General features: G+C 44.8%; 2 long non-coding RNA genes across 34 annotated transcripts in view; one reads left to right on the top strand and one right to left on the bottom strand.

Moving 5' to 3' along the window:
- Positions 1-120: 120 nt before the first annotated feature.
- On the top strand, positions 121-10876 carry LOC146395612 (uncharacterized). The gene is made up of 4 exons (XR_014831595.1): positions 121-502; positions 2211-2358; positions 4636-6596; positions 6881-10876. It is a non-coding gene; the product is annotated as an uncharacterized LOC146395612 (long non-coding RNA).
- Positions 10825-21654, bottom strand: part of LOC102164818 (uncharacterized) — a 481497-nt gene continuing 470667 nt past the window's right edge. For 25 of the 33 annotated variants that reach the window (XR_014831575.1, XR_014831564.1, XR_014831562.1 and 22 more), the window contains 2 exons: positions 12735-12890; positions 10825-12142 (listed from right to left, as the gene is read on the bottom strand). This is a non-coding gene — a long non-coding RNA (uncharacterized LOC102164818). Of the gene's footprint in view, positions 12143-12734; positions 12894-19544; positions 19682-21654 lie in introns of those variants that run through there. The other 8 variants (XR_014831545.1, XR_014831550.1, XR_014831555.1 and 5 more) reach the window with 5 other exon arrangements.

Here is a 21654-nt window from a genome sequence, read left to right on the forward strand (position 1 = left end):
AGGGAGGGGTGGGTTAGGGCATACGCCCCCGCCCACCTGACGAAAGGCCAATCAGCTGTTGGAATTCAGATAAGGCCACGCCCCCCGACTCACGTCCCCTCCCAGGAAGGTCGAAAAGTTACCTAGAGAGACGCCCCTTCCGTCTGCGCCTCGCCTAGTGAGGCTGGGCTCCTGGAACCGGGTCCCCCACCCAGAGTGAGCGCAGCAGGTCGCCATCTTTAGTATGGGCAGAGGACTCCTGCGCGGTTTATCTCGTCTAGCCATGCTCTGCTGGAAAGGCATATAAGGACGCGCGGAAGAGAACGGATTCCTCCAGCACCACGAGAAAGAGTTCAGACGTGGGAGATCCGAGTGGCGACCCATAAAACTGCGGACGAACGTGAGGACTGCCCAGAATAAATGTGGTTCCCCAGGCATCACGTACCTTGGTCGGAGCTCCGCCCCAGAGGGATCTGGAAGGGGAGGCGATTCTTCCCAGCGGCTGTGAGGTTCCTAGAACTGCGTACGTCCTTGTCCTGAATATAGACTCTTCCTTCACCTTCCATTCCCCTATCCCCACTCCTCTTGCTTGGTTTAGGCTCCCGTCTGGTGCAGTCTCAGGCACAAAGATACAGCCGCTGTCGGCGTCCTTGGCTGAGCCCTCATCCCCATCTGGCTCTAGTTCACCCTACCGGTTTACCAGAGGGAGATGTACAAAACGAAAATCTTTATTATGGACCTCACCTGCTCAGATCTCTCTTCAGCTGCCCACTACCTCCTTGGAAAAAACCAAACTTTTTAGCCTAGTAGTCAAAGATTTTCCACTCTGTGAGCAGTATATCTTAACACCTCATCTCCAAACGCCCCACACCAAGCTGCTCTAACTCTTCTCAGTGCCTTTTAAACCTTCCATTTCCTTTCTTCTCCACCTGGTAAGCTCCTATTTAGTTTTAGGAATCGGCTCAAAAGCTACCAACTCTGTCTTCTAAATTCCCTCTTATCAACATCCATGGCCCTGTGTATGTCTCATGCTTGTTTATCCCCTATTTTAATGGTTGCTTATGTCTCTTGGGCCTGTGGTCAACTGTGGCCTCTTTGAGGAGGGCACCTTGTAGACAGGAGTCATGAATGAATGAATGCTGAAGAAACTAGCGGAAAAACTAACCACAATGAAATCTTTCCTGAATTGCAGTCCCCTTTCCAAGTCTGAATTATTTCATTGTTTAGGCCATTTGTTTTGGACCTCACATCTCTCAAACTTTCATCATTTAGGTTATTTGCTGCACAAGGATTCCATGTCTTGTTCATATTTGTGCATTCCCATGGCTATGACCACCCTCAGGACCTAGGGTAATAATGCATTGCTCTCAGTGCAGGTTCTAAATATGCTGAATGAGTGTTTTCCTTTAGTAGGAAATGAGGAGTAAAAAATGAAAAGAAGAAATCAGACTAGAGCTACAAATAACTATGGCAAGAGTGGGGGGTGGAGGGAGAGATCAAGACTTTTAAGCAGGATCACATGAACAAAGGTGATTTCCATTTCATTTCCATAGCCTTTCCTCAATGGCTCCAACTTCTGCTGCCTCAGTTTCTCAATCCTCCCATACTTTCATGTAGAACAACTGTTTGAAACCTTAATCAGTGATTTTATTGTCTGTCTTTGTATAATGAACATGAGTCTTGTCTCTGTAATTTTGAGTTCCTTGAATGTTAGGAATTGAGTCCTATCCTGCTGTTTATTCCCCACAGCTGGACTTACCTTGAGACTTGGCTGACTCAGTTAAGTGTCATTTCCTCCAGCATGGTTTCCCTGATTGCTCCTTTTTCTACCATCTTGTAGAGAACCAGTGGTTGCCAGTGAATTACCTTTTTGCAGGCAGAGGTTGTGTCTATTTATCTGTATGTCCCCAGTGGGTGGCCACGAGAGGGTTTAGCATGGAGCAGACTCAGGACATGTTCATTGAATAAATGAATGTCCAGTGCCCAGTAGACGGTTGACAGTCTTTTGGGGCTACCAGTTCTCAGTGGCTAAAATGGCTACTATTCTTGAAGGAAAGAGGGCTAGCTTTAGAATCATATAGGTAATTTGACTCCTAGCTTTGCAACTTCCTAGTGCAATCACCCCTACAAGCAAGATAAAATGCAAAGGATATTCTTCCCTAGCTAGGCGGTAGTAAATTACATGAGACATGCAAAGTGCTGGACTCATAGGAGCTTTTCAAAAATGTCAGTTCCCAGGGGCGGAGCAAGATGGCTGAGGAGTAAGAGGTCAGGCTCACCCTCTCCCACAAACACATCAAAAGACCACATCTACATGTAAAAGGACTCACACAGAACATCAACTGAATGCTGGCAGAAGAACTTAAACCTCCAGAAAGGGTAAGAAACTCTTGACATAACTAGGTAGAGCAAAACAAAAATGTCAGTTCCTTATTAACATATTAAGTGCAGAGAACTACTTCACAAGTGTCCTTTGCCTGGAAGTTGCGTGCATGAGTGAATCCAGGAATCTGTATTGGTTCGTAGAGGGAGGAGGCTCACCAGTGCCACAGTCGGGGAGCTGCTAGGCCAGCCTGATCTTTTAAGGCTAAATCAAGTCTGGGCAGGAGGTTTGGCCTGGGCTGAGGCTAAGATGATCTCTGTAGACACCAGGCTCCTGGTTAAGGACTAGGATCATGGGAGAAGGAAGGAGGAAGCAGTTCTCTTGTGTCAGTTGTCCACTCAGAAACCCAGGATACTCAGCTCAGGGCTGCCCTCCGTGAAAACATTCTGCCCTCAGGAGTTCCCCTCCATGGCTCAGAGGAAAATAATCTGACTAGTATCCATGAGGATGCAGGGTCGATCCCTGGCCTTGCTCAGTGGGTTAAGGATCTGGCATTGCTGTGGGCTGTGGTGCAGGTCACAGACGTGGCTCAGACCTGGCGTTGCTGTGGCTGTGCCGAAGGCCTGCAGCTGCAGCTCCGATTGGACCCCTATCCTAGGAACCTCTGTATGATGGGGTGCCCCTCTAAAAAGACAAATAAATAAATAAACAATTAAAAAAACCATTTTGGCCTCTGAAACTGTCCCAGGTAACCATGACAACAGTTCAGTAGCTCTATTTAGGATTTCCAAAGAGATGAACAATTGCAGATGAGTGCTGGCTTGAACACTCTGCTGGCAGAAGAGAGCCCCTCCCATGAAACATACTCACTGGGAAGCTTTAAGTGTGCAGAGAAAGCAAGTTCGCCCAGAATGTATAGTGTTACCAGATTTTTTTTTTTCTTTTTTCTTTCTTTCTTTCTTTTTTCTTTTTTTTTTTTTTTTTTTTTTTTTTGTCTTTTTGCCATTTCTTGGGCCGCTCCCGCGGCATATGGAGGTTCCCAGGCTAGGGGTCGAATCGGAGCCAAGCTGCCAGCCTACGCCAGAGCCACAGCAATGTGGGATCCCAGCCATGTCTGCGACCCACACCACAGCCGACAGCAACGCCGGATCCTTAACCCACTGAGCAAGGGCAGGGATTGAACCCGCAACCTCATGGTTCCTAGTCGGATTCGTTAACCACTGCTCCACAGGAACTCCTCCTTTATTTTTTTATTTATTTATTTTTTTCTGTTTGCTTTTTAGGACCTCACCTGTGGCATATTGAAGTTCCAAGGCTAGGGGTAGAAGTGGAGCTGCAGCTGCTGGCCTACGGCACAGCCACAACAACACAAGATCCGAATACAAACCATGTCTTCGACCCACACCACAGCTCTTGGCAATGCTGGATCCTTAACCCACTGAGCGAGGCCAGGGATGGAACCCAAATCCTTATGGATCCTAGTTGGGTTCGTTACTGCTGAGCCACGATGGGAACTACCCAGATTTTTTTTTTTTAAATTAAAAAAATTAAAAAAAAAAAAACCCTCCTTCTCTATACACTGAGGGTTGACACACCTTCAGAGAAATTGTAGGTTAGTGAATGTATCCTGCTGGCTACTGTCCTTCCCTCTCTGGGCTTTGAGTTCAACCACACCCCAAACTCAGAGCCTCCCAGGAAGCAGAGCCCTAATATTTCCTTTACCATTTTCTTTAAAGCTTGGTAGGGCGTTATAAATCTCACCCCATAATCACACAGAGTGAACTCTGCCCCATGCTAGCTAATGTCCTCCACCACTGCCCTTGAAGCATACATTGTCTCCTCCCAACATCATACACCCAAAGCTCCCCTTGGGCCTGTCTGATGACTTTAACAATCAGGGCCACCACCCCCTGCTGCCCAGGTTGTGCACTGTGCAACTCTATAGGGCATCACAGACTATGATGTGAATGCCGCCCCTGGAGTTGCACAATGTAGTGGCCCTGCTTCGGTTCATTTCCATGAGACACTGAGGCATTATGGAAATAGGACACTCAGACAAAAAGCCACCAGGGGAAGTTCTGGTGTGGCACAGGTTTAATCCCTGGCCTAGGAACTTCCACACACTGTGGGTGGAGCTAAAAAAGAAAACAAAACCCAGAAAGTCACCAGATACTACCATAAATTGCATGCACACATATTCAGAATATGCAGAAATATGTAAAGCAGTTGATCTTTTTTGATTTGGTGGCCCAGGAACTCTCTGTAAAGGTTTTTTTGTTTTTTGTTTTTTTTCTTTCTTTTTTTTTTTTTTTTTTTTTTTGCCATCCCCACAGAGTGTGAAAGTTTCTGGACCAGGGATCAAACCCATGTTACAGCAGCAACCTGAGCCATTGCAGTGACAATGCTGATCCTTAACCTGCTGCACCACAAGGGAACTCCTGAACACAGTATCTTTGATGTTGTTTTAAGGAGGGAGCTATAGTGAGAAGACAAGTCTGGGCAAGTATATCATCCAGTCCCCTAAGAGATTAATACCCAGCAGAACTTTGCTTAGCAGTGTTAATAGCATTCTTATGTAGTACTGGAATCTATATGCTCCTAAAACTAAGAAATATATATATATATAATAATAACAGTCAAAGGCAGGTCCTGTGAAGGTAGGGGCAGAGAGAAGGGTGGAATCACTTTTGGAATATCCCTTTTTTTTTTCCCCAAGACTACTTGGAAGCTCACTGCCAGAAGGCAAGCCCGACAGAAACAGAACCAAGTCCCCAAAGCAGGTTTTATTAAACCCCACCTCTGATCCTCACCCTGTTTCAATATTGAAAAGTGTGCATGTTCACTTGGAAAGCACTATTATTTTTTACAGTTAATTGCTAGGTTACATTTTCTCCTTTTGTTTGTCATTTTATAACTTGCACAAGCCCTTTGGATTTTAAATATTGTTTTCTTCCTGCTTTCCCATTTAAGGTATTATCATTAGCATGGAGTCCATAGTTGACAACCCATTTTGGTGGGGAGCGGTGAAGCAAGTTCTCCTAATGCATTGTTACTGAACAAAAGGTTTGGAAAGGTCCAGGACAAAGACAGGCTTCACTTGAAATCAGCATATCCCGGAAAAGATTTAGGTGAGCTGAAACGGAGGGTTGACCTTCCAAACTGTGACATGCATCACATGAGATGACTTGGATTCTTGTGTGGCTCCAGCCACCTATGTAGAAGGGGTGTTGACCTAGATTACCCCTTGCTGTTTGGATTGGACACACTTCACTTCCCTGTATCAAAACCATGGCCAGGCTGCCAAACAGTTGCCATCTTACACTCCATGGCTAGACTGGAGGATTTTCACCTGTGATACTGGATAAGGAATAGCTTTTCGAAGCTTGCAGGGAAGCTGCAGAGTCCAGAGGTTGGAGATCTGGGAGTCAGAGACCAAAACTGTAGCCCTAACACAACCTTAAATTCACAGGCACTGGTCCAATTTGTCTGATGATTTCCTTCTGGCTAGAATTTTAACTACCAAAGGAGTTTCGTTTTGGAACCTGTAAGCAATAAAGGTTCAAAGAAAGTCAACTATAAAAAAACCCCAACCAAACAAACACTAAAGATAGTCCTTTCCTTTAATATCCAAATTTCTTGCTCCCTTATTGTTGGAGTATATATTTCACTAAAGATCAATTAAAAGAGTTGACTCATAAACATCCAGCCTCATACTTTAGCGTGCATCAGTCTCCATGGGAACCCATCAAATGCAAATTCTCAGGCTCTGTCCCCACAATATTCCAATTAAGTACGTTTTCCCGTAGTATTTTCTCATAAAGTTGTAAGGTACCAGAGAGTTTCTCATAATAGTGTAAAAGCACAAAACACCCAAATGAAGGCTGCCCACAACAAAAAAGTGCCTTTCTCACGTGAAAGAAATTTGGGAGAGTCAATATAGTGCTGGCGGGGTAGTTTCAAGAAGTAATCAGAAACCAGGATTCTTTCTACTTCATTGCTTTTCCTTCTTCAGAATTAAACTTCTGTCTAGATCCAAGATAGCTGATCAAGCTCCAGGCATCATATCTGTATTCTAGATCAAAGGAAGGAGGAAGATGAAGACTACCACCCTTCTCTTTGAGGAAATGTTTCAGAAGACACATACACACATCACTTCCGTTCTCTTCTCATTGGCCAGAATTTGGCTCTATGGCCACATCCCATGGCAAAAGAAGTTGGGAAGTATGGCCCTTATTTACTTTTTTTCTTTTTTGCCATTTCTAGGGCCGCTCCCTGGGCAAGTGGAGGCTCCCAGGCTAGGGGTCAAATCGGAGCTGTAGCCGCCTGCCTACACCACAGCCATGGCAACGCCGGATCCTTAACCCACTGAGTGAGGCCAGGGATCCAACCTGTAAGCTCGTGGTTCCTAGTCGGATTCGTTAACCACTGAGCCACGACGGAAACTCCTTTACTTTATTTAATGCCGAGCCTGGCGTTATGACCCAGCACCCTGTAGGCCTTTCATGAGTGTTTGTTGAAGTATTGTTGAATTAATCAATTCTCTTTCTTCTTTTACCTGCAGCATATGGAGGGTCCCAGGCTAGGGGTCCAACTGAAGCTACAGCTGCCAGCCTACGCCACAGCCACAGCCACGCCAGATCTGAGCTATGTCTGCGACCTACACCACAGCTCATGGCAATGCCAGATCCTTAACCCACTGAGCAAGGCCAGGGATCGAACCCACCACCTCATGGTTCCCAGTCAGATTCGTTTCCGCTGCTCCATGACAGGAACTCCCCTTCTTTCTTCTTGATATACAAGTCATAAGGAAGTTCAAAGTAAGAAATGTTAGGTTGACTTTAAAAACACACATACCTTGGAAAACTGGAGGTAAAATACAGAAATTTCTTAAGAGCAAATATCAAGTTTCTCTTGGCATATGATTTCTCCCATGCTGCTAACCTTATAGTAAATCAGTCACTGTCAATTCTGGCGAGTGGTTTTATAAACTTAGTAAACCATTTGAATCTTGTGTAAAACACATTATACAGGGTAATAGCTTCATTTGGCCGAGTCATCTTAGGTGTAGTTCCACGATTGCATTAAGCTAGGCTTTATTGATATACCATCAATGTTAAACAGCTTCTTAATGAAGTGGATTGCCTGGAGCTGTTGAATAGTGCACGTACACACACGTACATACACACAAAAGTTATCATCACCTAAAAACAATGGGCAGAGGCAGTAATTATATAATATTAATGAGCAATATCACATACAATTGGATATGCCAGTTTCTAATGTAGCTGAGCTGATTCTCAGTAATGGGTTTCTTGAAATGACCTGGCCCCTGAAGAAGTGTCTTCAGGTTCAACAGTCCATGTAAAATATAATAAATGTGTAAATAATTTAGCAAGGGAAATAGGTAGCATTATGACCACACTTCTGTGCTGCTATTATTTAAAAGCCCGGCAGCTTGGTATTTAGAAACCACTATGTCCAGGGGTGTTGTAATTCACCATTTGTTCAGAGTTGAAATGAGGCAGAGGCGGGCTTCAGGCCCCTAGCTCATTTTTTATTTAGAGGCAGGTTTTTTTTTTTTTTTTTTAATCCATTTGGCCATTTAAGTTCCAAAAATAGAAAGAGGAAAAAGAAATAAACAAGCTTCAGATGTGGAAGTTTAGAGGCTAGTTTGAGTCCTCTTAAGCAAGCTCAGAGATGCGATTTTTAGGAAACATTCTACAAACTTAAGTGTATGGCGTGAGTTTAAAAATTAGATTCATTGTGTGTGTGTATTTTTTTTAAATCCACATATGGCAATTTATGAGGCAGTATTTTTCAAATTCTAGTCCTTTTAATAAACTTAGACACACAATTTTTGCTTTTTTTGTTACCAACGTATCTTATCTATTATTCACCCAATATTATTTGTAAATGGACTCACTTTTTAAAGAATTTAACTAAATAAGTCTAAAAGAAAAATTGTGTGTCACTAATGTAAATTAAAAAAATCAACACACCATGCCATAAACAGATGTTGTCATTTATTTGCCTTTTCAAACACACTAAAATAAACATTGAGTCAAACAAATGCTTAGTAATTGAAATGAATTCCTCTGTGCTACCTAAAACATCTCAAGAAGTGGGAGTGACCCTTTTAGGGAAGTCTGGCTTACTGGTTATGTAATGGTGTACTTTGGAATCAGGCAAGATTGGTTCAAGTCCCACCCCTGACATTTGCCAGCTGAATAAAACGCACACAGGGCTTTTTGTGTCCCTGAGTCTCAGTTTCTGCACCTGGAAAGTGGGGATAAAAAATGTGTTGAGCAGTTAGTTGAAAGAATCATATGAGGTAATTTACATAAAGCTCCTGGCATGGCACCTACCTATATTTAAGTGTCCAAGAAATGTCTCCTATGATTATTATTATTTTGTGATTGGGGAGATGTGGGTCATCACAGAGAATCAACCACTGACAAAGTCAGTTAGAACAAACAAATGGTGCTAGGCATCCACCACATGACAGGCTCTGTGATGGGCCCTGGGAACATGGAGATAATTCTTTTTTTTTTTTTTTTTTGCTCTTTAGGGCCACACTCATGGCATATGGAGGTTTGCAGGCTAGGGGTCGAATTGGAGCTACAGCTGCCAGCCTACACCAGAGCCACAGCAACGTGGGATCTGAGCCACGTCTGCAACCTACCCCACAGCTCACGGCAACGCCAGATCCTTAACCCACTGAGTGAGGGCAGGGATCGAACCTGCAACCTCATGGTTCCTAGTCGGATTCGTTTCTGCTGCGCCACGACGGGAACTCCTGGAGATAATTCTTGAAGTGACAAACATGTATAGAGCTAAAGATAGCACAATATGGGAAATGCAGCGAGAGGTATGTGCCCAGGTTATTACGGTAGGCCAGAGGAGGACATGAGGAAAGTCAACGTCCAGGAAGAAAAATGTGCAGATCCAAAAACCAGGTCTTTCCTGATAGCTTATGGGGACATACATCAGTACTAGGAGTACCAAGTAAATTAGATTTCTGCTGCGGAACAGAAAGTGCATGAAGTTCAGACATATATATAGCTACGGAGATGTATCACTTACTTATGGGCTTAAGTGACATTAATGAATTGGTGAATATCATTTTCAAAACCAAACAGTGGTCAAGCAACATGTAAATGGGATTTTAAATTTCTTTCCTTTCATAGAGGTCACAGTGGTTCACGGATATTTTCAATTTGCCCAGCAGAATGATTCTTTGGTTTTAAAATTATTGTTATTCCTTGCTTACATGTAAAAATGATGCAATTCCATAAGAAAGCCCAGGTTTGTGTCCTCTCTTTAAAAAGTGGAAGATGTGGGAGTTCCCGCTGTGGCTCAAGGTTAAGAACCTGATATATATTTTCCATGAGGATGTAGGTTCCATCCTTCGCCTCATTCAGTGTGTTCAGTATCTGGCATTGCTGTGAGCTGTGGTATGGGTCGAAGATGCGGCTTGGATCTGGCGTTGCTGTGGCTGTGGCATAGGTAGGCAGCTCTAATTCCCACTCACTCCCTAGCCTGGAAACTTCCATATGCTGCAGGTGTGGCTATAAAAAGAAAGTAAATAAATAAAATAAAGTAGAAGATGTGGCCCTCCGAATCCATGTCCCCACATGGATGGAGCTGAGTAGCCGCTGTTGTTGTAACTTGGGGCATTTATTCTCCAGCACACACCAGAGTCCCAACCCTCCCAGGGGATAGTGCTTCCCTAAGATTCAGGCAAAGTGGGCCTCTGCCCTTGACCCCATGCAGCCTGGATGCAGCACTGCCTCTTCTAGATCATGCTGCTGGGCCTTGGAATTCCCTGCCCATGTGACCCAAGCCTGTTTCCAGAGCCTGCAGAGACTTATTTCTCAGTTAGTTCTCCCAAGGGCAAATCGTATACTAGGGAACATACCCCGTGCCTGAGAAGTGGCCAAGAGAAAGCTGGGGATGGGGAAGGGGAGGGACTGAAGCTTAAATGTGTGGCCAGGATGTCTGTCCATCCACCTGCACAAAGTTCCCTACTTTGGGTGATGGAGTCAGGCACGGGAAGAGAAGAAGAGCCATTATAAAGGGACATGTGTCAAGGTAGACAACTAGAAGCCACTTCGATTTGTTAACTTGTTTTAAATCCATCTGGTAAATGGATTTCCATTTAACTTTTTCCAAGGCCAGCAAATGTTAGCAAATATTAGAGGAGGGCCTGTTGGAGGATTTCATTCCTTTCTCTTTGCTGCCTGGCTCCCATTAGTGGCTTGAGTTTGTGGCTAGCAGTAGTCTGTGAACTGCCTGAGGGTAGGAAGTATACCTGATGTTTGCACTTTAAGCCCCGCCCCAAGCACAGTCTTTGGTTGTAGTACCCAATTCATATCAAATGAACTGATAGCTCAGGTTAGCCTTCTTGGAATTATATTCTCATGTCATAGATGTCCACCCATTATAGATGATTTAAAATTGCCTCCTTAGCAACTTCATTAATTGCTAGAAATGTTTTTGATTATGTCTGTTTTCGGTTTTGGTTTGTTTTTTTGTGTGTGTAAAATGAATTTACATACATGGTATAATCTGAAAGATTTGAGAAAAGTAAAAAGAAGAAAAGAATATCACACATCACCCTAACTCCAGTGGTGCTGCCATGATTAACACCTTGGTAGATTTATTTCAGTCTTTTCTCGTGTTTCTTTTCAGAATCAGGATCCTACCCAGAGATTTATGACCATGAGCTGCCATACTCGAACTCTTTGAGCAGCTTTCTGGCTACTGTTTGTCATTCCCTGAGATGCATTTGAAAAGATAAATTGCCTAAGAAACTTCTAGGTTTCATGGCGAAATATTGAAGTGAAGAGTGTTATAAACATTTTCCCAAGAGGTGAAATGATGTGGTTCTAAATTTTTATGTGTGAGAGAGTTTACTATTTACCCTTCTTACCAATCATTCATCATTTTTATCAGCATCATAATCACTGTCAAGGGTCAATTATTAGCCACCTAATTTTTTTTTCTTCTTTCTTTTGCTTTTTAGGGCTGCAGTTGTGGCATATGGAAGTTCCCAGGCTAGGGGTTGAATCAGAGCTGTTGCTGCTGGCCTACGCCACAGCCACAGCAACCCTGGATCCAAGCCACATCTGTGATCCATACCACAGCTCACGGCAATGTGGGATCCTTAACCCACTGAACTGGGCCAGGGATTGAACCTGGGTTTGTTACCACTGAGCCACCCTAGCCATCTAATTTCTTACAGCCGTTTCCTATTAAGCTCGATATGAAGAATACTGCATACACCTGGCCCTCTCTCTCTCCAAGCTGACAGACTGCCAGGCCTACATGCTTGTTGTTCTGTCAGCAGTCCACAAACACTGATCAGGTGATGCCTAAAGGCCAGGCACCACTGAATTCCCGAGACTGCCTGGTGTAACAGGGGAGAGGTGACCAAATTCCAAATTGCAATAAGCATGACAAGCCAATAAATAAGGGTGCCATGGGGACACAGAAGAGAAGCTGCCTTACTCAGCCTGGACTCCAGGGAGGGCTTCCAAAAAGAGGGGATATTTGAGCACTGTCTGGAAAGCTGAGCTGGTGGTTGGCAGCTGCATAAAGGAATCAGGTTTCGGGCTGAGGCCCCTTGAGGGTGTGGCTGGTGCAAAGGAGACCACCTAAGCAACATTTATTGACTCGACACCATATCAGGAGCCATGCTGGATCCTCAGAAGACAGAGACGGATGGGCTAAGGAATGAATACACATTCCTGCCATCTTACCTGATAGAATACTTCAGAATTACATTTTGATAATTAAGCTCCAATCTAAGGCATTCTAGAAGATTCTAGGAGATTTTATCTAGAAGATAAAAGTAAACTCAAAATGACCTCAGCAATTTGGCAATATCCATTAAAATAAAAACAGTGTATGTCCCATGACCCAGAAATTCTATTTCTTGATTTCTTCTATAGAGGAAAAAAAAAATCTGTTCAGACACTTGCTTCTGTAAAAGAATGTGCACCATGGCACTTTTTGTAAAAATGAAATAAAAAATCAAAAAATCAACCCAAATATTTGTACATAGAAGAATGGCAGTCAAAACTAGGCCAAATCTATCCCATGGAAATGTATGGAACATTTGGAAGAGTAAGGTAGATTTATATATACACAATAAAGGCTATGAGACAGACAGCTGTGGGAAAAAAATCACATTAAGACATGTACCATATGATATCACTCATGTAAAAAAAAAAAATCCACACAAAACCTCCACATTTTCTATAGGTACAGAAATATGCAAGTTTTCCTTAGGTCACAGATACACATTTTATAGAGGCACACGGATAACTAATTAAATGCACTGATTGAGAGCTTTTGCTGAACTGAAAACTGGCTGCCTCTGAGGGGTTCGGAGACTGGAAGAGGTGGTGAAAAGAGATATAGGGCTTACCTTTTAAAATCTTTTACAGGGAGCATGTATTCTGTGAATTACTTCTCCAATTAAAGGTTAATGTGGGCGTTTCCTGGTGGCTCTGGAGTTGTCACTGCTGTACTCTGGTTCCTGCTGTGGCACCAGGTTGATCCCTGGCCCAGAAACTTCTGCATGCTGCTGGTATGGCCAAAAAGTTTGTTGGTACATACATAAAAACGGTAAAACGGTAAACATGCTCTTTCAGAGTAAATCAGTAGCCCTTATTTAGAATCAAATTGAGCAACATGAAAGAAGACACTAAAATGTTCCTACCCTCTGACCCAGTGATTTTCCTTTTAGGAATTCATCCAAAGGAAAGAACCCAGAGAGTCACAATGATTTTCATATAAGGATGTTCAATGCAGTATTATTTATCATAGTGGGAAAAAAAAGGGGATTATCTGAAATGTACACTAACAGGAGAAAGCTTAAATGGTAAGTTTACATAATGGAATGCTGAGTAGCCATCAAAACCTTGTTGCAGAAGAATTTTATTGACTTGTAAAAATGTGAGCAAAGTAATATTAATATAAAAATGTGAAAATAGAGTGATTTCAAATATGATATAAACACAAATACACATACACAAGATCCATGGAGGTGGGGTAGGGGACCCAGGAGAGCGATCTGACTGGGCCTCATGGTCGCCTAAGGTCTCAAATTTAGATTTTTGACATGGTTTCTAAATGTAGTTAATCATAGGGATACTCTGAATAGTCACACACAGTCACAGATAGTCTTGCTAATGTCATGTGACTGATTGCTGCATGTAAATATTTAAAATACAACACAGTTTTTTTTTTTTTTTTTCCCATTCTGATTTAGTATTTGCTTCACAAATAGAGGAAGCCCAGACTATTCACTCTTTCACGGGCTGAGGGGACCGGGCACAAAGGACATGGGAGTGTACGTGCTGGTTGTCTCTTGGCCGTGGGATTTAGATTTTTTAATGGAGAATTTTCTGCTTTTCCTAAATTTTCTACAATGAACATGTATAATTCTCTTGTAATTTAAAAATAGCTTGGGGGGAAAGGACAAATTAGCAGTTTGGGATTAACATATACACACTACTATATGTAAAATAACAAGGACCTACTGTATAGCACAGGGAACTATACTCCATTCTTGAAATAACCTATGATGGAAAAGAATCTGAAAGAGAATATATATATATGTATGTGTATAATACATATATACGTATGGAACTATAACTGAATCACTTTGCTATACACTTGAAACTAACACAAATTAGCTATACTTCAATTATAAAAATCATTAAAACATAGCTCCTAGACTGAAACTTTTCACAACAAACAGAAAAAACGAACCCCCAAAAAACCAGAAGAGGAAATGCCCTCCTTTAAAACACAAAAGCAGCGCCTGGCTCGAGAATGTGCCACATCAGGATGTCCCCGGGCGGAGTCCTCGGCAGGCTGGCACCAGGGCTGGACAGAAAGAATGCAGCTGGACCCTGCTCCAGAGTGTCACGGGAAGGCCAGCTCGACTCTGGCCCCCACCCCTCCCCTCGCTGCACTCCTGGGTGAGGCCAGGGCAGTTCCACAGCCCAGAGGGGTTCAAAGCCTGACCTGGGGTTTGGAGGGGGTGGGGAGATGATCCAGACTCCTGATAAACCAGGGGAACCTGCCTCCATGGCTCTAAATCAGGGTGCATAAGAGCAGGGAGGAGCCGCTCATTTGCAGGAACAAATGGATACTCAGGTCGGGCTGATAAATAAATCCCTTTATCGGGGGACTTCAGAATGGAGGGTTTATTTGCATGGCAGACCAGCTGCACACGGGTTGGCAGGCACAATAGGGTGAGAAAGACCAGAATCACTAGATTAAGGTGGAATCTTTTATTAATAGATTTGAGCCCTACTCTTGACAGGTTCGGAGGGTGTGTGCACGCGTGTGTGTGTGTGTGTGTGCGCGCGCGCGCGCGTGAGATTGTGTCTTAGAGCCAACAAAGCGAACACTCCTTCCCACCGTCCTCCACCCCCCACGCCCCAGGCTTTTGCTGCCCACTGACAAAGCGGGTAAAACGGGTTCTGTCAGCAGAACAAACACAAGGCGTTCAGTTTTTCCCCTGGTGAGGAAATCACTCCTGCCTCTTCACCAGAGGAACACGTGTGCGGATAGGTCAGGAGCACATCGAGTGTCTCCTGGTGAACAGCTGGGGCTGGGAGCCAGCACCCTCATTAGGGGAAGCTGCTACTATTTCCAGCCTGCCTCTATTCACTGAAAGCAGGTCATTACAAACACAGCGCGATTTTGCATATTAACCAAATTAAGATAATAATACGTTCTCTCTTTTCATGTGCTATACTGATAAATCCCAATTTATGAATGAAACATACTGATTAGTTAGTTAAAAAATAATTAGTCCCAGAATGTGTTTTGGTGTTGGAGACTTACCAAATGCACACACAAATACATTTTTCCCAAGTCCTCGGCACATTCGTCTTTTAAAGAAAACTATTCATAAGATGTGTTCATGGCAAACAAATGACGAGGAAGCCTGATTTTTTTTTTTTTTTTTCTGGCTGTATTGGGTACAATTTGGATGTTATTTGGTGCCTGAAAGGCTGGAGCACTTTAGAAATATGGATCCAGGCAATGATGGCTGTTATACTCCATTGAATGTTGATGTTCAGATTGTCAAAAGAAATGGTCCCGGCTCCAAAGCTCCTTCTTGTCCTGGAGAGAACCTTCCAGCTCTATTATGGAGCCTTCACTTCTGGTGTCCAAATTACAGAAAGACCAGCAGTGAAGAACTGGGAGGTAGCATCCATAAGACCGTAAGAGTGGGGTCCATTAGATTTTCATTGCGTTCCCACAGATGAGAAAACCAATATTGGGTTTCAGACCAAATCTGGGTGCTCTGACCACTGACAATCAGAAAGTTCCAGACACTCCAAGGACAAAGAGAGCGTGAGGATGACTGCCAAGCCAAGGGCCTTTAACCAAAGACCAGCTCACCATTCCTCACCCTGGAGGCTGTACACAGCACAATTGCACCCTGCAATAGTCTATGGCTTGTACTGCAATGTGTATTGTGAAAAACACCCTTTGCAGATGCTTTCACTTGCCCACTGGATGTGTGTGGTAGAGGAAGATGGTGTAGCTTTCATTACTGGACCAGATCACAGTTTCTTCGATTGAGCCCCAAATGGAGTAGAGGTTTGCCTTTAGGAACCTTGTGTGGAAATCACACTGAGATGCTTTGGCCATGAGAGGCCTGCAGGAACACAGACAAGTGAGGGGAGCTGTACTTTAGGCTTCTGCCCCACAGTTACTCCAGCGAACAGGCCACTGTTCAAGTGTGGCGGTTTTTTTCCTCCCCAAAAATGTATAGTGCGACTCACTTAAGTGAAACAGTCCTACTTCCCTGAAGGGTATGGGCTCAGAGAATGGGATTTGGTGTCAGACCGGGCTGGCTGTCCAAATCGTTATCTTATTTCTCTGAGTTTCAAACGTGTTTATCTCTAGCTTTGGGATAATAATAACAAACACTGATATAACACTTACTATGTGCCAGGGACTGTTCTAGGGGTTTTATATATATCTTCGTCCCTCCAATCTTGGCAATTCATCTCCCTGTGACAGGCAGGAGGGAAAGCAGTAGACTGCAATCAATGGCAGCTCCATTATTGCCTTATTGCTGCTTTTCAGTCTCGTCCTCTATGGCTTCCCCTCACACTGCCTCCACTTCATTCGTTCATGCATTCATTCATTCATTCAACAAACACCTCCTGACCTCTCTGGGACTCTAAGGGACCAGAGATAAAGAGGTCTCAATAGTTCCCCTGACTCCCTCGTCTGTCCCAGCTCTTGAAGTTTGTTTGCCTAATGACCAAGCCCTCACAACTCCTCTCAGGCATCTCCTCTGTGAAGCTTTTAGTCCACCACGAGTTGAAAATTTTCCCATTCTGTGTAAAGGTTGCAATCTATTCTGATGGGTTAGGCAACTATCATGCCTGGTCCATCAGTACCGGTCATGAAAATACCTTGAAAATCCGCCCTTCCTCCAGCCCACCTTCCCTTCCCCCGCTCCGGGTACCGCAGCGCCCTGCATGCATCTCCATCTTTATTTTATCATCCTGCATTTTCATCACTAGTTTTTCTTCTCCTGTCTCCTCTCCTTGACTGGGAGCCCCTGGAGGGCAAGTTTGCATGTCACGCATCCCTGCAGCTAGCTCAGCGCTGACCACTAGAAATGCTCAATAATAGAGAGAGAGGGGGAGGAGGAGGACAATGGGTAGAAGACAAGAAACATAGGGGGAAAGGGACCTGGTGTATTTTTGGCCCATGCGCTGATCACCATGAGGAAGTGGCCACAGGCTATAAAGCTGTCTTTATAGACACCTCCCCCAGCCATCTGCCCCGCAACTCTAGCATAAGAAATCTCTGCCTTTCCTATAAAAATGTCAGCTCATATGCAAATTGTATATGAGTGTTGAGTAATATCTAAGTTTTGCATTTGGAAAAGGAAAAAAAAAAAAAACCTCTTGCTCTTGCCTGTGTCTGTTTCATTGTCTGGTCCTTTGAGGCTCTGGTCTGTGAGTGTCTGTGCCAGTGTGATGGCTGAGAATGGAGGCTTTATGTGCAAAGGAAGCAAGGCTTTTCTTTGGCTGCTTCTCTGAACCCAGCTGCCAGTCACAGGGCTGCCTGCCTTGATCTCCTTCAAGGAGGTCTCCCATCTGTGTTTTAGCTCTGGATTCAGAAGGCCACTGCCTTTCCAGGCAGGCTCTTAGGACATCCCTTGGGTCCCGAGTGTCCTGGGGCCATGGAAGGCCCACAGCCAGGCAGCACTGAGCCCTGATATGCTGTGTGCTGCAGTGGAAAGGAGTCAGGTAGGCAGCGCCAACTGGGTCTCAATCTCAAGCTTTTTGACCTCTCTGTGACCTCAGTTTCCTCATCAGGAAAACAGGGAGAGCAGAATAGCCAGTGTGGCAGAGGTGCTGTAAGGAATGGGTGAGATAATGCATCTGATCACATTTTGTGAACGTAAAGGTCAGCCGTACATGTCGCTTTATTATTAACAGGAGGTTCAAACCCAAGTTCTAGCGGAGGCGCTAAAGTCTGACAGCTGCTGCATTCCACAGCAGGGGCAAGGCCAGCCAAGAGCAGAATTTACAAAAGAAAATTCCAAACACCAATCGAACCCTTCTCAAAGCTCTTCACCACTTTGGAAAGTAGAAATGGGGTACGTTATTGACCTCTGGGGAAGATTTTGGGAGGCCTTCTTTGGAGAAGGCATTTGTGCTTTCACCCTCAGCCCTTGTCCCCTGGGACTCTCAGAGAGCTTGTTTTGTGTACCCTGCAGCTGGAGGATGCGGTGGGCCTAGGTCTGACTTGTGCTCAAGGAAGCGGCAGTGGCTGGTGGCAGCAGAGAAGGGACACGGCCCTATGATGGCAGGTCAGAGGTAGGGGAAATGGGGGCCAGGTGTTGGGGGTGGGCTGGGGAGCTGTTACATTCAGTACAGCAATAAAAATGTCAGTCTGGGGTCATTATGAAAGGGATCCTGTCCCAAAGGGAGAGGCCAGTTGGAGCGGGTGGGGTGCAGACTGGCCAAAGGGAAAGCCTGAATTTGTTATCATAGATGGTCCAGCAGAGGCATCTCCAGAAAATCTGGGTGCAGAACTGTCAGCTTCAAGTATCTGTCAGACTCAGAGCGGGCAAAGTCAGGCTTTGACAGTGCCAAACAATTGAGGACTTTCCTGTCCCCTCCTTTCCTTCTCGATTCCCATGTAACCTTTGAGGCAACCAGAAAATAGGTTAGCAAGATAGTGGAGGAGCAGATACACCAACCCCCCAGGATTCTGCCGGAAGGAGGCCCTCGTGGAAAGAGGGGAGCAGAAATAAGTGATGAACTGAGGCAGCGGTCTCTGACTTAAAGCGACCCCAGGAGCTTTTACTACCTAACACTGATCAGAAAACTTCTGGGGCTGCTCAGAATCTCATTCTTCGGGGAGGAAGAGATTGCGGACCATGCACAGGTTTAAAGTGAAACAGGAGACAAAAATCAAATTGCTTTTATAAGACTCCTGCTTGTTCAGTGTATTGGATACATTATTTTTACTTATTTAGTGCTAACCATGTGCTAAGTACCGTGCAAAGCACTTTATATTTTCAAAATAACACAGGGAGGTAGTGGCCATTATCACCTCCATTTTGCAGAGGAAGAAACTGAGGTTTCGGAAAAGTTAGCTCACCTGACCCAGGTGGCAGGATGGATGGGCAGGAGCAAGGATTGGGAGCCAGGCAGTCAGGCTCCAGAGTGCCATCCCACCTTCCTACCTCCCTCAGTGCACAGATCAGACAAGGACTAAAGTTATCCAAGCATATGCTGCTAAAAATACTTCAAGAGTTCACAGGAATTTGCACCGTTCCCTCTGGGGAAGGACTTCAAGGAGACATGCTGTTTTGGTTAGATTGACTTGGTTTTAAATATCAAGACCCACTCAAGCAAGCTCAAGGAGAAAGGAGGGTGGAATATTTTCATAAGGACACAGGGGTGTATTCTGGAGACCTGTTTTGCCTCTCTCTGCCTCCACCCGTCTCCTTTCTGCTTCTTACTCCTCCTCCTTTCCCCCCAGTTCAGTCCTCAATCCTTGGGGCAGATCCTGGCTGCCTTAGCTTCCGGGTTAGGGGTCTCTCAGCGCCAGTCTTGCAGAGACCAGTTGCCTAGTCTTGATTCCAAATGCAGAGAAAGATAAAGTTCAATATAAAATGAGCACCTACTACATGCCTGGCATTATCTTAGGCACTTGGGATTTAGGAGTGCACAAAATAGTAAAAAAGAAAAAAGGAAGGAAGAAAGAAACTAAACAAAACTTGCCCTTGTGTGTGAGGGTGTCTTCTAGGGAGATTCTGATTGGTTTATCCTGGGTCAGCTGACTTCTTCCTCAGTAGAGCCTTGGTGTCTGGAAGCCAGGCCAAGACACAGAGTTAGGTGTGGAGTTCAGGGCTTCAGGGTTCTTTTTGTTTTTAATGATTTTTATTTTTTCCATTATAGGTGGTTTACAGACTTCAGGATTCTTTTTTTTTTTTTTTTGTCTTTTTGCCATTTTTTGGGCAGCTCCCACAGCATATGGAAGCTCCCAGGCTAGGGGTTGAATCGGAGCTGTAGCCACCAGCCTACACCACAGCAACAGCAACATGGGATCCGAGCCACATCTGCAACCCATACCACAGCTCACGGCAACGCTGGATCCCTAACCCACTGAGCAAGGCCAGGGATCGAACCCACAACCTCATGGTTCCTAGTCGGATTCGTTAACCACTGAGCCACGACGGGAACTCCGACTTCAGGATTCTTAAAGCTGGCCCAGCCAGAAGATTTCAACCTACTATGGAGGTGGTTCTAGCAAGACTTTGGCCCTCCATGATGGCGTCACTGCTGCTAGGTCTTATTGGCTTCCTCTCTTCAGAGGGCCCCTACCCCATCAGCCTTGTCCCCAGTATCTTTCATGCTGAATTTGACACACATTTTCCTTTATCCCACCCCCTTTTATGTTGAATGAAGCCAGATCGTATTTTCTTGCTGCTTTCTGTCCATCTCTCCTTGCATGAAGGCCTTTAAAGGAGTAAGGAGTTAGTCTCTCCTTGCCTTGGTGCCAGCGGCCAGCGGAGGCAGAGCTGGATGATGACAGCACACACAGAGGATGGACTGTATACTGGGGCTCTTGTCCCCCAGATGGTCTCCACTGAGGCAGTGACACTGCTCTGTACAGCTGGGCTTGGCTGTGGGAGCCCGGCTGAACTGGGCCTTGTCAAAGTGCCCTCATCCCTCATGGTTCCACAGGCAGGGATGGTGATGCCTCGACAGTGAGGCTCCTCCCCGGCCCCTGTTCCATGGCCACCGTGATCAACTTTGATAGTGCCAGCTGCCGCTTCTCAATTGGCTGGGTTCTGGGCCTCCTGTTTTCCTACCATTTCTACAGCCTTTCTCCTCATTCTTTGCTTTCCTTTTTTTTTTTTTTTAACACAAGCTACTGCACATTCAGTAATGGAATAGATTACATCAGACACTGCATTTGCCAGCCTCAGTGCTAAGCTACGCATCTTATTGCTGCAACAGAGGATGCCAGCTTGGTTTTTATTGGGATGGAGTTCATAATGCAGAGTCCCCCCCAGACAGGCTTCTGTAGAATCCCTGAGTTTTGTCTGTTGAGAAGCATGGTACTGTCAGTTCCTGATGTTTAAGAACGTGAATATCTGAGTCAGGGAAGAATAGGATTCCACCCTGCCGGAGCCACTTAATACGCATGACCCTATGTGTGTAACTTAACCCTTAGCGCCCCAGTTTCCTCATGTAAAATGAGGTTAAGAATGGTTTCCGGAAGTTCCCATTGTTGCACAGCAGAAACAAGTCCAACTAGAAACCATGAGGTTGCAGGCCTCAATCAGTGGGTTAGGGATCCGGTGTTGCCATGAGCTGTGGCGTAGGTCGCAGACGTGGCTCGATCTCGCGTTGCTGTGGCTATGGTGTAGGCCGGTGGCTACAGCTCCGATTAGACCCCTAGCTTGGGAACCTCCATATGCTGCGGGCGTGGCCCTGAAAAGACAAAAGACAAAAGACCAAAAAAAAAAAAAGAATGGTTTCCATGTTGCATCATTGGATGTTGAAATTGGGATAATGTATGAAAGGTGCTTGGCACAGTCCCTGGCAAGCATGGTGATAACCCAACACACGGCAGCCATTATTAATAATTTGTTACACCCCTTTTCAAACTGTGTCCCCAGCCTAATCCCCATGGCCATAGAAACAGTGTGCTAGAACCAGGCTTTGGAATCAGACAGATCTGCAGAATTCTGTGCCCACACAGCCCTCTGGGGTGGTGGTGAGGATGAAATAAGTGCGTAATCATAATAAGCATGTATAAGTGCTTTACAC

The sequence above is a fragment of the Sus scrofa genome, chromosome 16, assembly GCF_054392235.1.
Source record: "Sus scrofa isolate SSC_HxYL_T2T_F1_AM1 chromosome 16, Sscrofa_HxYL_maternal_Yorkshire_Landrace_v2.0, whole genome shotgun sequence".
Lineage (NCBI taxonomy): Eukaryota > Metazoa > Chordata > Mammalia > Artiodactyla > Suidae > Sus > Sus scrofa.